This window comes from Salmo salar, chromosome ssa20 (assembly GCF_905237065.1).
Source record: "Salmo salar chromosome ssa20, Ssal_v3.1, whole genome shotgun sequence".
Classification (NCBI taxonomy): domain Eukaryota; kingdom Metazoa; phylum Chordata; class Actinopteri; order Salmoniformes; family Salmonidae; genus Salmo; species Salmo salar.
The window spans coordinates 1,209,282-1,226,000 of NC_059461.1; the positions used below are offsets into that span (position 1 = coordinate 1,209,282).

The following is a 16,719-nucleotide window of genomic DNA, read 5'->3' on the forward strand; positions in this document are numbered from 1 at the left end:
TCCATTACCGTACTTCGAAGCATGTCAACCGCAGTTTAAAATCAATTTTTAGGCCATTTTTCTCGTAAAAAAGTGATAATATTCCGACCGGGAAAGCGTGTTTACGTTCAAAGAGAGAGAAAATAAAAACATCTCGTACCCTCGTGCACGAGCCCCAGTCTGATGGTCCTCTGACAGGCCACTATCCAAACGCGCTAATGTGTTTCAGCCTGGGGCTGCCTCGATATCATTCAGCTTTTTCCCGGCTTCTGAGAGCCTATGGGAGCCGTAGGAAGTGTCACGTTACAGCAAAGATCCTCAGTCTTCAATAAACAGAGCCAAGATGAACAAGAACTTGTCAGACAGGCCACTTCCTGTAAGGAATCTTCTCAGGTTTGTGCCTGCCATATGAGTTCTGTTATACTCACAGACACCATTCAAACAGTTTTAGAAACTTTAGGGTGTTTTCTATCCAAAGCCAATAATTATATGCATATTCTAGTTACTGGGCAGGAATAGTAACCAGATTAAATCGGGTACGTTTTTTATCCGGCCGTGCAAATATTGCCCCCTATCCCCAACAGGTTAAATTGTTCTATCTGCACGAATCCAGCCTTTACTAAAGTCATCCTTACATCAATTGTCTTAAAATCATTTATTTACTAAACTAAGTAATTCACAGAAAGCATACAAACAGTAATTATCGTCCCAAAGAATCGGTAGAGTAATGTGCCCTAGTGGGCTAAACAGGCATGGCTGGTGTCTTGTTAAAACAAAGGGTCATAAAGGGCAGCTGTGAAGGCACACAGAGTTCATTAATATTAATAATTGATATGCTAAACCTTTGCACATGAACGCTCACTCATTCGGGAACAATTGCAATCAATATATATTTACGCTCAGTGTGTGTCGGGATCCTTGTTGGAGAGTTCTGTTCTGTTGGAGAGTTTTGTCCGCGTTCTCTCTCTGTTAGAATGGATCTTTCAAAGCGACATTCATTAATGTCGTTATAGAATGAATGTTTCGTCGGTCTTCGCGTTCGATGATATCGAGTACTTAGCTGCAGACTAATAATTAATATCAAAGACTTGTTCTTATTCTGTTGGTATCGGTAGTATAAAAGTTAACTTTCAGTAGAGGAATTGGATGGTCAAACCTATTGGCCAACTCGCAATGGAGTGGAGGCCTGGTCTGAAGAAAGTAACCCTGGGTGGGTGTTTTATTCGGAATGACAGAAAAAGGCTGTCTCATGACGCCAGGTCTTGTCTGTGTCCCTGGGGGGTGCCGATAACTGAGTTAAGCTTTGAACAGAAATACAATTCTATCACATTAGCATCAGTACATAGCCTCTCTACATACTGTATTCCAAATAGCTTTAATCGTATTAAATACATTTTATACAACCATTTAGATGCAAGTCCCATAGCTGAGGCTATTATATAAACAGTATTATGGTAATATGGCTATATTGTCTCTTCTGAGTATCACAAAATTGTACCAAGCGGACCAGTTCGTAGCTGGATTCTTCACCGACCTTTTATACCTTCTCCAGAACATAAATGTCGTTCGGTTCCCCAATTCTGTGAGTTGGAAGAATTTCCTGTGTCTCTCTATGAAACCCCTCTCTGTCTCAACTGTGGCCTGTTAGGCAGGACATTTCCTTTGGAATTTACGACCGTTTTCACAGGGCCTGGGTAGGGAGAGGTAGGTAGGGGGTTGGTGCAAGGGGGAGGGGGTCAACTGTGCTCCCTGTTCCCAGAGAGAGGGCAACGTCATCACAGGACAGTAGCTGGGTTTTTACTGCTGTTGTTTTTACTGCAGCCGTTACTGCTGTTGTTTTTGCTTCAGTCATATCCCTTCTCTGTCTTATTGGGGGCTCTAGAGTGGTGTCAATATGGATGATAGTCAAAATATTCCCTTCAGACCGTTTAGTGCTAACTATTTATATTATGTATTCTTCACCTACCGTTTGGTCACGCTTTTCCATGTTAATCAGCCAATTAGCTTCTCGTTTGTTTATTCTTAGATTGCATCCCAGATGGCTTCTCCCATCGTCTGATAATGGGACCATCCACAGAGTGCTATTTCTGGTAGAGGTCTGGTTCTCCTAACTGAAAGTGACCTCTGAATTTCTACTTCTGTTATTGTTTGGGATGGAATGGGGATGGTAATCCTATTCTTTTTGAAGGAAAAAAAGAAACCGCACACTGTTCTTGATAGTATCACTGCTATTTAATAAGCTTACATATCGGCCTTTACGGTCTTCGTCAGAGCTTTTGTGAATTTTCTGAAAACAGCACCTCTATGTAGACCTAGCCCCACCCACATCCGTTCCACGTATGGAAAGGGGTTGGAGGCAAAGGAAAAATAAATAAGTGCTACCAAACATAACAATATGCATTTCACAAATATTACAAAAGTGTATAGACAAGACGCACCGAACACGTCCATAAAATCACAAGGAGGACATAGCAAGTTTTCATTAATCATTGGGTACATCATACGAAAAAACTAAGTAATCTTAAATAGGAACATATTTTAAATTCACAACATAACATACATAGGCATTTCATCATTAAGTCCTTTAGGAAATAATGTCTGGAGGGTGAAAATCCAAAAACATTCTCTTTTGCTCAGAGTATTTTTAATATCACCTCCCCTGTCTGATATCTTGACTTTCTCTATACCACAAAATCTAAAGGTAGAAATGTCATGCTTTTGGTCATTAAAATGTACTGCGACTGGATAATCCCTGTCGTTTCTCCTGATTGAACTTTTATGTTCACTAATTCTCTGTTTGAGAGAGCGGGAGGTTTTACCGACATAGCAGAGCCCACATGGACATTTAATAATGTAAATAACATGGGTGGTGGTGCACGTGATGATATCGTTAATTTGAAACCGTTTTCCTGTGTGTGGATGGCAGAAATATTCACACTTCATCATATTGTTGCACTGTGCGCATCCTCTACATTTATAGCTACCATTTGGTAGAGGGCGTAAAAGAGCCTGGCTGATTTTCTTTCGTGGCTGGCAGTTGGCATGAACCAATTTATCGCGCAAATTGCGACCTCTCCTATACACAATGAGTGGTGGATTCTTGAATTCAGCCGGCAAAGCTGGGTCCGATGATAAAATATGCCAATGTTTCTTAACCACCCCTCCCACTTTTCACGAATTCAAAGTATATGTGGTTGTGAACATCACAGAGTGTTCTTTTGCTTTAGCTGGTCTTTTTTGTAACAATTCAGCTCAGATGTGCGAGTGCCTTTTAAATCTTGTAATCCTATTCTTTTTCAAATGGGATTTAGTAGAAACTTGTCTTCTTACCTTACTTTTGGCATACTTTATGGTTGTAGATGGGTCTGTTACCATGTTTCCTAGGTTTGCTACTGTTGCTGTCAAGGCCATTTCACCTCTCTTCAGTTGTTCTGGTTTCCATTGTCTGCTCAGGAGACCATTCGAGGACTGAGAAATCGATTGTGGGAAAATCTCCTTCCCCTTCTCCTGGTGGCATTTCTTCATTCCATTGGAAAGTACTTCCATCAGGGAAAGAATCGATTGTAGGGAAGTCTCTTTCCCATTCTTCTGGTTGTACTTATTTGTTCCATTGGAAAGGGCTTCTGTCAGGGGTATCTGCCAGAGTAGGTATATCGTCAGGAGTAACAGGCATGTCACTCCTCCCCATCCCTGGACTCTCTGGTTCTTCAGGCAAGAATATCTGCTGGCTGTTGGTTGCTGCTCCTTGGTCTGCTTCTCCCTCAGCTTCCTCCTGACTCCTGACTCCTGACTCCTGCTGGGTGCATCGGTATCCTTGCTCCTGTCCGGCGCATCGACATCCTGGCTCCTGCCTGGCGCACCGACATCTTCTGCTCCCGTTATGGCTCGGTGGTCGCCTCCTTCTCCCCTCCGGGACTCTGGTGCAGTGGTTTAGATTGTACCACGTGTTCCTTCCTTTCAATTGGATGGTTGTTGGTGTTGCTAGGACCACCTCGTAGGGACCCTCTCTCCTTGGCTGGTTCCACTTCCTCCGGAACACTCGGATGTAGACCAGATCTCCTGGTATCACCCTCAGTCCTGGTTCAGGAACCTGCTTCTTTTCCTGGAGATAAATAGCTTCATGTATCTCAGTTAGTTGTTTCACATATTATTTTAACTCTGTTTGCAAATGTTCTAATGAGGGACCTTTGTAGAGCCCTCCTAGAGCTGGCACAGGCATGGGTCGACCTGTAAGCATTTCATGCAGTGCTAGGTGTGTGCTTCTGTTAGTTTCCATGCGATAGCTCATTAAATCAAATCAAATTTTTATTTTATTTTATTTTTTTTTTTTTTAACGATATCAAAGCCTGTTATACTCACAGACACCATTCAAACAGTTTTAGAAACTTTAGGGTGTTTTCTATCCAAATCAAACAATTATATGCATATTCTAGTTAATGGGCAGGAGTAGTAACCAGATTAAATCGGGTACGTTTTTTATCCGGCCGTGCAAATACTGCCCCCTATCCCCAACAGAATATTGCAAAATGTGCTTTCACCAAAAAGCTATTTTAAAATCGGACATAGCGAGTGCATAAAGGAGTTCTGTATCTATAATTCTTAAAATAATTGTTATGTTTTTTGTGAACGTTTATCGTGAGTAATTTAGTAAATTCCCCGGATGTTTGCTGGGGGTATGCTAGTTCTGAACGTCACATGCTAATGTAAAAAGCTGGTTTTTGATATAAATATGAACTTGATTGAACAAAACATGCATGCATTGTATAACATAATGTCCTAGGGTTGTCATCTGATGAAGATCATCAAAGGTTAGTGCTGCTTTTAGCTGTGGTTTTGTTTTTTGTGACATTATATGCTAGCTTGAAAAATGGGTGTCTGATTATTTCTGGCTTGGTACTCTGCTGACATAATCTAATGTTTTGCTTTCGCTGTAAAGCCTTTTTGAAATCGGACAGTGTGGTTAGATAAAGGAGAGTCTGTTCTTTAAAATGCTGTGAAATAGTCATATGTTTGAAAAATGGAAATTTTTGTATTTTTGAGGAATTTGTAATTCGCGCCACGCCTATCATTGGATATTGGAGCAGGTGTTCCGCTAGCGGAACGTCTAGATGTAAGAGGTTAACCTGTTAGGGCTAGGGGGCAGTATTGACACGGCTGGATAAAAAACGTACCCGATTTAATCTGGTTACTACTCTTGCCCAGTAACTAGAATATGCATATAATTATTGGCTTTGGATAGAAAACACCCTAAAGTTTCTAAAACTGTTTGAATGGTGTCTGTGAGTATAACAGAACTCATATGGCAGGCAAAAACCTGAGAAGATTTCATGCAGGAAGTGGCCTGTCTGACAAGGTGTCGTTCTTCTTGTCTCTGTTTATTGAAGAGTGAGGATCTTAGCTGTACCGTGACACTTCCTACGGCTGCCATAGGCTCTCAGAAGGCGGCAAAATGCTGAATCGTGGCTTTGCAGGCTCTGGCTGAAACAAAGTAGCGCGTTTGGGTAGTGGCTGGTTACAGTACTGTGAGACTCAGGTTCGTGCCCGCGTCGACCGAAAGCTTTGTTTTCTTTCCTCTGTTTAGCTAAAAGGAGATTCCCGGTCGGAATATTATTGCTTTTTTACGAGAAAAATGGCATAAAAATTGATTTTAAACAGCGGTTGACATGCTTCGAAGTACGGTAATGGAATATTTAGATTTTTTTTGTCACGAATTGCGCCATGCGCACGACCCTGATTTACCATTTCGGATAGTTTCTGGAACGCACGAACAAAACGCCGATATTCGGATATAACGATGGATTATTTTGGACCAAACCAACATTTGTTATTGAAGTAGCAGTCCTGGGAGTGCATTCTGACGAAGACAACAAAAGGTAATCAAACTTTTGTAATAGTAAATCTGATATTGGTGAGTGCTAAACTTGCCGGGTGTCTAAATAGCTAGCCCGTGATGGCTGGGCTATGTACTTAGAATATTGCAAAATGTGCTTTCACCAAAAAGCTATTTTAAAATCGGACATATCGAGTGCATAGAGGAGTTCTGTATCTATAATTCTTAAAATAATTGTTATGCTTTTTGTGAACGTTTATCGTGAGTAATTTAGTAAATTGTTAGTAAATTCCCCGGAAGTATGCTAGTTCTGAACGTCACATGCCAATGTAAAAAGCTGGTTTTTGATATAAATATGAACTTGATTGAACAAAACATGCATGTATTGTATAACATAATGTCCTAGGGTTGTCATCTGATGAAGATCATCAAAGGTTAGTGCTGCATTTAGCTGTCTTCTGGGTTTTTGTGACATTATATGCTAGCTTGAAAAATGGGTGTCTGATTATTTCTGGCTTGGTACTCTGCTGACATAATCTAATGTTTTGCTTTCGTTGTAAAGCCTTTTTGAAATCAGACAGTGTGGTTAGATTAACGAGAGTCTTGTCTTTAAATAGCTGTAAAATAGTAATATGTTTGTGAAATTGAAGTAATAGCATTTCTAAGGTATTTGAAAATCGCGCCACTGGATTAGACTGGCTGTTGCGTAGGTGGGACGAATTCGTCCCGCCTGCCCTAGAGAGGTTAATATATGGACAAGCAATGTAGATAGTATATACACATGAGATGAGTAATGCAATATATGTAAACATTATTAAAGTGACTAGTGCTCCATTTATTAATATATTCTTAATTCCCTTCCTTTACTTAGATTTGTCTGTATTAGGTATATGTTGTGAAATTGTGAGATATTACTTGTTAGATATTACTGCACTGTCGAAACACAAGCATTTCGCTACACCCCAATAACATCTGCTAAACATGTGTATGTGACCAATAAAATTTGATTTGATTTGGAATCGCGCATCTCGTCTTTTTGATCTGAATGTCCCGTCTTTAGTCAACTGTTCTGCAACACATCTACAACTGGCTGTTGTCTTGTCTCATCACTCCTTATGTCTCCACTATTAAAATCTGGAATCAGAATATAAATATTACAGCTGTTTTAGTAACCACGTCAACTACATTTTTCTTTTAACTTTTAGAAGCAACTGACGATTTGACCACGTTCATTACAACTTGGACAAAAACTTAGTGTATGAAATCTTAGTCTATGGTTTTCAAATCTATAATCAGAACAGAAATAACTTCTACCATTCAAGATATACAGCTGTTTTAGTAACTCTATCAACTACCTTTATTAAGCCCACTTCCCACTGTTGATTAACTGTTTAACTGCCGTGAAACTTTCAGAATGTTAAAATTATAGGACACATTCTAAGACTGATTATGCCACACAGCTCACTCCAACCCACTAAAATAACCCACTATAAAAATCCCACACTCACTAAACACTCTTCAATAGCTACACTACTTACCACCACTAACCCATATGATTACCCGACTAAGCCTATCTCTCTACAACAGTCACAGTGCAACTTCTACTACTATTAGGCCTAGTTCTCCCACAGGCAATACTACTACTCCTCCTACTACTTCTATTACTTCTACTACTACTGAGCTATAGTCACTATTTCCACTACTACTGCAGTCAATACTTCTAATGTTACAATCCCACTACTATTTAAGATACAGTTACTAATGGACTAGCCTACATTTTTACTAGCCTCTAACAATTTAAACGTCTTCCACTAACATAAAAAATCCTTTTGGTCAGCTGAAGCAAGTCAGAGAATTTTTCTTGAAAGCGTACACTTTCTACATTCTAAGTTTTGGGACCATTGTTTTTCCTGATCAAGTCAGGCTTTTCCTAGTGTACTGTAAGCTATCTGCAACATGTAAGTATACATACAGTGTTGTATTATTGTTGTGAAGTGTTTATCTGTGAATGGCCCTATGAATTAGTCTCTTCCAGGAAATGAAGGACCAATGGGGCCATCAGGGACCCCAGGATGCAATGGGACAAATGTACAGTCTTGCTTTTGGATGTGAAGTAATTATGGAAGCTAACACACACGCATGCACATGCACACACAGACACGTATACACATGTCTGATGCCCTATCAATGTGTGTGTTTCAGGGGGACAGTGGATACCCAGGGTTACCTGGGGTGCTGGGAGCTGCTGGATTGCCAGTAAGTGCTGCCAATATCGTGTCAAATGTCACTAAGCACCTTACTTTACCTGTCATCAATCACGGTCGTCAATCATGTGATCTCAATCATTATCCTATGATATTTCAATTGATAAATAAGGTTTCCAAGAGTGAACAAACTACATTTTAATGAAATAACATTTAAATGTATTTGTTTATCTTCTCGTGAGTGTTGTCTATGAACTAATGACAGTTGAACATGCAAATGTGTTTAATACATTTTTTAAACAAGATCCCCATGTCATGCCCTGATTTGTTTCACCTGTCCTTGTGATTGTTTCCACCCTCCTCCAGGTGTTGCCCATCTTCCCCATTATCCCCTGTGTATTTATACCTGTGTTCTCTGTTTGTCCGTTGCCAGTTTGTCTTGTTTGTCAAGTCGACCAGCGTTTTTGTTCTCAGCTCCTGCTTTTCCCAGTCTCTCCTTTTTCTCGCCCTCCTGGTTTTGACCCTTGCCTGTCCTGACTCCGAGCCTGCCTGCCTGACCACTCTGCCTACCCCTGACCCTGAGCCTGCCTGCCGACCTGTACCTTTGCGCCACCTCTGGCTTGTTGACCTCTGCCTACCCTGACCCTGCCGTCCGGTACAATTGCCCCACCTCTGGTTTACTGACCCCTGCCTGCCTTGACCTGTCTATTGCCTGCCCCTGTTGGACTATTAAACCATTGTCAATTCAACGTGTCTGCATCTGGGTCGTAGCTTGATTCCTGACACCCCATGTTCAGTCCTATGAAAATGTCATCGGCTATGGTGTAACCACAAAGCACCTTACCTCACCTGTCTGAATACATCACCGTAAAAGCTAGACATCATCACAGCTGTCTCGCATGTGATCTCAATCATGATAATCATATATATGTAGCTGTCCATCCTTCCTTCCAGTTTCTTCCCCCACAGTGGTAGATACAGTACAATAGTGTCAGGTCTTGTTTAGCTTTTACAGTAAACTTGTGATGTGCAGCTCACACTTATCTTTCTTTCTTAAAGAGCTTTCATGGATTGCCAGGACTTAATGTACAATAAGTGTGTGTGTGTGTGTGTGTGTGTGTGTGTGTGTGTGTGTGTGTGTGTGTGTGTGTGTGTGTGTGTGTGTGTGTGTGTGTGTTATACAATTTGCATATGTTTGCATGGTGCAGTAGTGGCACTGAGTATTTTCTCCCCTGTGCTTGGGTGTGTAATCCAACTACAGCTACTGTCTGTTTTTTTGTGGACCATAAGACTAAAGTATATTGTACTTACAGTGAGACTCTTACTACTTCCCAACCGCTGCTGAGGTGGATGGACATCTTGGACCACCAGGGAGAGATGGTGTCAAGATAAGGAGACCTCCCACCCTGCCTACATCAGGGTTGTGTTTATTGCGCACCAAACGGAAGAAAGCTGACTAGCACAGGGAGGGACTACCTGGACTAACTCATATTTTTGTATTCCATTGCAAAACGTAAAATGTTTTTACAAGTTTTGCGTACCCTATTAATCACAACCCATAACTCACATGTCTCTGAGTTTATGCTTCTATTCCAAAATGAGAAGAATGGACTTGCCTGCTACCTATTATTACTATGGCCAGGAGTTTCTTAGCTGACCACAGACCCTATAATTGTAACTTGGACAAATAGTTTTCACATGGTCAAGGAAAACTCCTGGCACCCTATATTACAGTTATAATTTCATGTGCATCGTGGCCTGTGTGGTCGAGTGGTTAGTGTGTGGTCAAGTGGTACACGTGTATAGCCTAGGCTGCCAGAGTCTTCATGGGTTGGAATCCGACCCACTGCACTTCTGACTCGCAATCTTTAATGTCTCCTCAATAAAAATGATCTCTCTCATTAAATAAATAAAAATTCACAAAAAATATTATAGAAAAAAATATTTTTTTGTGCAATTGACTGACTGGCCACTGTTTTTTAGGGTCAGCGAAGGTTATGAAATCAAATCAAATTGTATTTGTCACATACACATGGTTAGCAGATGTTAATGCAAGTGTAGCGAAATGCTTGTGCTTCTAGTTCCGACAATGCAGTAATAACCAACGCGTAATCTAACCTAACAATTTCACAACTACCTTATACACACAAGTGTAAAGGAATTAAGAATATGTACATAAAAATATATGAATGAGTGATGGTACAGAACGGCATAGGCAAGATGCAGTAGATGGTATCGAGTACAGCATATACATATGAGATGAGTAATGTAGGGTATGTAAACATTATATGAAGTGGCATTGTGATACATTTTTCATAAATGTTTACATTATTAAAGTGGCTGGAGTTGAGTCAGTATGTTGGCAGCAGCCACTCAATGTTAGTGGTGGCTGTTTAATTAACAGTCTGATGGCCTTGAGATACAAGCTGTTTTTCAGTCTCTCGGTCCCTGCTTTGATGCACCTGTACTGACCTCGCCTTCTGGATGAAAGCGGGGTGAACAGGCAGTGGCTCAGGTGGTTGTTGTCCTTGATGATCTTTATGGCCTTCCTGTGACATCGGGTGGTGTAGGTGTCTTGGAGGGCAGGTAGTTTACCCCCGGTGATGCGTTGTGCCGACCTCACTACCCTCTGGAGACCCTTACGTTTGTGGGTGGAGCAGTTGCCGTACCAGGCGGTGATACAGCCCGACAGGATGCTCTCAATTGTGCATCTGTAAAAGTTTGTGAGTGCTTTTGGTGACAAGCCAAATTTCTTCAGCCTCCTGAGGTTGAAGAGGCGCTGCTGCACCTTCTTCACCACGCTGTCTGTGTGGTGGTTATTTTCCTGGTTACCTGGATGGCTTCCTGGACTGGAGGGACCGAGCGGGACTCCGGTCAGTTGACACCTAAATGAAGTTCAATATGTCCACTCTTTTACTTATTAACCTATATTTACTTTGAAAGGCTTTTTCTGAATGTCCTTGTTAATGATTCCTCTAGGTCCATGTGCTGTTCCTGTATGTATAAATCACTGACTTTAAATGATTATTCAATATTCATATTTCCAGGGAATACCTGGGTTAACAAGTGTAAAAGGAGAGAAGGTCAGTTTAATAGTAAATACTCTGTTCCATTAGTCTGTCTAACGGTGTGTGTGTGTGTGTGTGTGTGTGTGTGTGTGTGTGTGTGTGTGTGTGTGTGTGTGTGTGTCTGCCTGGATGTTTTGGTGCTGTCCAGGGTGCTGACTGTTCACATTACTGCACTAACAATATAGTAACAATGTGATAGCGGCTATTGAGTGATGTCCCTGTTCAGTTCCTGACTTTTAGAGGAGTGTGTTGCACTATTTACAGTATAACAGCTTTATTTATTTTTTCAGGGTCAGGAAGGTCCAAGCCCTGTAATTCCAGGCCCAACCTACCTGTGTCATACCCATCTTTTCCACTGTCACATGCAGTATAACTTTCTTGCATATTATCCTGCCTCAGTATAGTTTGTTCTGGATGCATGTAGTGTATATAATGTACAATATATTGTGACAGCATTTAAATGTTTTGTTCTCAGGGTGACCAAGGCCCTCCCGGGATACCTGGACAGAAGGGCATAAAGCTGTATGCAGAGGGTCCCAAGGAGCTGAAGGTAAACCATACTCGGTTTCTCTGAGACCAATTTTTACCAATCCACACGGACAGACATCATCACCATTACATTTGAGTAATTTAGCAGATGCTCTTATATAGTGACTTACAGGGGCAATTAGGGTTAAGTGCCTGGCTCAAAGGCACATCTACATTTTTTTTTACCTAGTCAGCTCAGGGATTCGAACCAGTGACCTTTTGGTTACTAGCCACCATCATCACCAATCACCATCACCCAAATCAGCTTTATTGTCATTATTACCCGCATACATCATATTGTCACACAAGTACAGTAGGACAGTGTCCTGACTTTCTTCTGAATGCAGGGGGAGCCAGGTGATACAGGAGAGAGGGGTGTACTGGCCAGCATGTGAGTTATAAGCCTATGGGGGATCATTACTGTGTATTGAATTGAACAGATTGGATTTAAATGAATACTTTACATGATCTTTGAGCCTGTACAAAAGTTGCCAGTTCAAATCCCATTGCACTTATACTACTTCTTGTGGGCTGTGCTCTGTCTTTCTGTCGCTGTCCATCCTTTATTTTCTGTCTGTCTGCCTGCCTGTCTGTCGGTCAGTATTATTATTATTTTTTATGTTCCTCTTTTTTTAGGGTCTCCCTGCGCATCGTGGATATAAAGGGGTGTAACGCCCTGGCCATAGAGAGGGGTTTTTTGTTCTTTCTTTTGGTTAGGCCAGGGTGTTACATTGGGTGGGCGTTCTATGTTCTGTTTCTATGTTTTTGTATTTCTTTGTTTTGGGCCGTGTATGGCTCCCAATCAGGCACAGCTGAAGTTCGTTGTTCGTTGATTGGGAGTCACACATAAGTGCATGTTTTTCCGTTGGGGTTTTGTGGGTAATTGTTTCTGTCATTGTGTTTCACCCGACAGGACTGTTTGGCTGTCGGTTTTTCTTGTTTTGTTTGCATAGTGTTCTTTCTTAATTAAATATGATGAACACTAACTCCGCTGCGTTTTGGTCCACTCTCTCTCACGACAGTCGTTACAAGGGGACAAAGGCGACCAAGGAGAACCTGGGGCTCTTTTAGCACAATGACTCCAGTCACTTCATATCATATTTAAAATACTGTAGACTTTTACAATGGTATTATGGACATTATCATTCTCACGTGGATGTGTCCTGCTCACAATAGTAGGGCCCATAGACACACAGAGACTGACAAACACCCGTGTCTAACAGAGGTTTTGTTTTTCAGGGGAAACCTGGGAAAGATGGGATGCCTGGGACCTACACATATCCAGACAACTATGATAACTTGTATGTATATGGTCCTTTGCGGCTCGCTTTCAAAAAGCATGGGAGAAGCAATGTTAAGGTCGTTGGTTCGAGTCCTGGAGGAATCACATACTGTACACATACTAAAATGTATTCAAAGCTTAGAGGGGATCTACTGTTAATTACTGTTGAAGTAATATGGCTACAGGTTCATCTGCCTCACCTATAGCCCACTCCTATTTGCCATATCTTCAATTTCAGCCTTCTGTATGTCCTCAGCCCTGGAGGTGAGCAAAGTAATTCCGGTACCCAAGAATAGTAAAGCCCCTTTTACTGGCTCAAATAGCTGACCAATCAGTCTGTTACCAACCCTTAGTAAACTTATGGAAAAAAATGTAATTGACCATATACAATGCTATTTTACAGTAAACAAATTGATAACAGACTTGGAGCACGCTTTTAGGGAAGGACATCCAACAAGCACAGCACTTATACAAATGACTGATTGGCTGAGAAAAATGTATGATAAAAGATTGTGGGGGCTGTTTTATTACATTATTATTACATTTAAGTCATTTAGCAGACGCTCTTATCCAGAGCGACTTACAAAATGGTGCATTCACCTTATGATATCCAGTGGAACAACCACTTTACAATAGTGCATCTAAATCTTTTAAGGGGGGGGGGGGGGTTAGAAGGATTACTTTATCCTATCCTAGGTATTCCTTAAAGAGGTGGGGTTTCAGGTGTCTCCGGAAGGTGGTGATTGACTCCGCTGTCCTGGCGTCGTGAGGGAGCTTGTTCCACCATTGGGGTGCCAGAGCAGCGAACAGTTTTGACTGGGCTGAGCGGGAACTGTGCTTCCTCAGAGGTAGGGGGGCCAGCAGGCCAGTGGTGGATGAACGCAGTGCCCTTGTTTGGGTGTAGGGCCTGATCAGAGCCTGAAGGTATGGAGGTGCCGTTCCCTTCACAGCTCCGTAGGCAATCACCATGGTCTTGTAGCGGATGCGAGCTTCAATTGGAAGCCAGTGGAGAGAGCGGAGGAGCGGGGTGACGTGAGAGAACTTGGGAAGGTTGAACACCAGACGGGCTGCGGCGTTCTGGATGAGTTGTAGGGGTTTAATGGCACAGGCAGGGAGGCCAGCCAACAGCGAGTTGCAGTAATCCAGACGGGAGATGACAAGTGCCTGGATTAGGACCTGCGCCGCTTCCTGTGTGAGGCAGGGTCGTACTCTGCGAATGTTGTAGAGCATGAACCTACAGGATCGGGTCACCGCCTTGATGTTAGTGGAAAACGACAGGGTGTTGTCCAGGATCACGCCAAGGTTCTTAGCACTCTGGGAGGAGGACACAAGGGAGTTGTCAACCGTGATGGCGAGATCATGGAACGGGCAGTCCTTCCCCGGGAGGAAGAGCAGCTCCGTCTTGCCGAGGTTCAGCTTGAGCTGGTGATCCGTCATCCACACTGATATGTCTGACAGACATGCAGAGATGCGATTCGCCGCCTGGTTATCAGAAGGGGGAAAGGAGAAGATTAATTGTGTGTCGTCTGCATAGCAATGATAGGAGAGACCATGTGAGGATATGACAGAGCCAAGTGACTTGGTGTATAGCGAGAATAGGAGAGGGCCTAGAACAGAGCCCTGGGGGACACCAGTGGTGAGAGCGCATGGTGCGGAGACAGATTCTCGCCACGCCACCTGGTAGGAGCGACCTGTCAGGTAGGACGCAATCCAAGCGTGGGCCGCGCCGGAGATGCCCAACTCGGAGAGGGTGGAGAGGAGGATCTGATGGTTCACAGTATCAAAGGCAGCAGATAGGTCTAGAAGGATGAGAGCAGAGGAGAGAGAGTTAGCTTTAGCAGTGCGGAGAGCCTCCGTGACACAGAGAAGAGCAGTCTCAGTTGAATGCCCAGTCTTGAAACCTGACTGATTAGGATCAAGAAGGTCATTCTGAGAGAGATAGCAGGAGAGCTGGCCAAGGACGGCACGTTCAAGAGTTTTGGAGAGAAAAGAAAGAAGGGATACTGGTCTGTAGTTGTTGACATCGGAGGGATCGAGTGTAGGTTTTTTTCAGAAGGGGTGCAACTCTCGCTCTCTTGAAGACGGAAGGGACGTAGCCAGCGGTCAAGGATGAGTTGATGAGCGAGGTGAGGAAGGGGAGAAGGTCTCCGGAAATGGTCTGGAGAAGAGAGGAGGGGATAGGGTCAAGTGGGCAGGTTGTTGGGCGGCCGGCCGTCACAAGACGCGAGATTTCATCTGGAGAGAGAGGGGAGAAAGAGGTCAAAGCACAGGGTAGGGCAGTGTGAGCAGGACCAGCGGTGTCGTTTGACTTAGCAAACGAGGATCGGATATCGTCAACCTTCTTTTCAAAATGGTTGACGAAGTCATCCGCAGAGAGGGAGGAGGGGGGGGGGAGGAGGATTCAGGAGGGAGGAGAAGGTAGCAAAGAGCTTCCTAGGGTTAGAGGCAGATGCTTGGAATTTAGAGTGGTAGAAAGTGGCTTTAGCAGCAGAGACAGAAGAGGAGAATGTAGAGAGGAGTGAGTGAAAGGATGCCAGGTCCGCAGGGGAGGCGAGTTTTCCTCCATTTCCGCTCGGCTGCCCGGAGCCTTGTTCTGTGAGCTCGTAGTGAGTCGTCGAGCCACGGAGCAGGAGGGGAGGACCGAGCCGGCCTGGAGGATAGGGGACAGAGAAAATCAAAGGATGCAGAAAGGGAGGAGAGGAGGGTTGAGGAGGCAGAATCAGGAGATAGGTTGGAGAAGGTTTGAGCAGAGGGAAGAGATGATAGGATGGAAGAGGAGAGAGTAGCGGGAGAGAGAGAGCGAAGGTTGGGACGGCGCAATACCATCCGAGTAGGGGCAGAGTGAGAAGTGTTGGATGAGAGCAAGAGGGAAAAGGATACAAGGTAGTGGTCGGAGATTTGGAGGGGAGTTGCAATGAGATTAGTGGAAGAACAGCATCTAGTAAAGATGAGGTCAAGCGTATTGCCTGCCTTGTGAGTAGGGGGGAAGGTGAGAGGGTGAGGTCAAAAGAGGAGAGGAGTGGAAAGAAGGAGGCAGAGAGGAATGAGTCAAAGGTAGACGTGGGGAGGTTAAAGTCACCCAGAACTGTGAGAGGTGAGCCATCCTCAGGAAAGGAACTTATCAAGGCGTCAAGCTCATTGATGAACTCTCCAAGGGAACCTGGAGGGCGATAAATGATAAGGATGTTAAGCTTGAAAGGGCTGGTAACTGTGACAGCATGGAATTCAAATGAGGAGATAGACAGATGGGTCAGGGGAGAAAGAGAGAATGTCCACTTGGGAGAGATGAGGATTCCAGTGCCACCACCCCGCTGGCTCGATGCTCTAGGGGTATGCGAGAACACGTGGGCAGACGAAGAGAGAGCAGTAGGAGTAGCAGTGTTATCTGTGGTAATCCATGTTTCCGTCAGCGCCAGGAAGTCTAGGGACTGGACTGGTTTTGTTAGACTTCAGTGTGGCTTTAGACATTGATCATAGTCTGCTGCTGGAAAAACACATGTGTTATGGTTTTATACCCCCTGCTATATTGTGGATAAAGAGTTACTTCTCTAACAGAACACAGATGATGTTCTTTAACCTGTTATGGCTAGGGGGCAGTATTTTCACGGCTGGGTAAAAAACGTACCCGATTTAATCTGGTTACTACTCCTGCCCAGTAACTAGAATATGCATATAATTATTGGCTTTGGATAGAAAACACTCCAAAGTTTCTAAAACTGTTTGAATGGTGTCTGTGAGTATAAAAGAACTCAAATGGCAGGTCAAAACCTGAGAGATTCCTTTACAGGAAGTGGCCTGTCTGACCATTTCTTGAACTTCTTTGCCATC

At 43.3% G+C, this 16,719-nt stretch overlaps 1 protein-coding gene and 1 long non-coding RNA gene across 3 annotated transcripts in view; both read left to right on the forward strand.

Moving 5' to 3' along the window:
• Window positions 1-10,252, forward strand: part of LOC106579783 (uncharacterized) — a 45,040-nt gene extending 34,788 nt beyond the window's left edge. For both annotated transcript variants that reach the window (XR_006761103.1, XR_001322738.2), the window contains one exon: window positions 8,012-10,252. This is a non-coding gene — a long non-coding RNA (uncharacterized lncRNA). The remainder of the gene's footprint in view (window positions 1-8,011) is intronic.
• Window positions 10,253-10,680: 428 nt separating this feature from the next.
• Window positions 10,681-16,719, forward strand: part of col4a3 (collagen, type IV, alpha 3) — a 28,040-nt gene continuing 22,001 nt past the window's right edge. The window contains exons 1-3 of the mRNA XM_045704245.1: window positions 10,681-11,631; window positions 11,957-12,000; window positions 12,849-12,910. The gene's annotated coding sequence lies outside the window, so the exon portion shown is untranslated. The remainder of the gene's footprint in view (window positions 11,632-11,956; window positions 12,001-12,848; window positions 12,911-16,719) is intronic.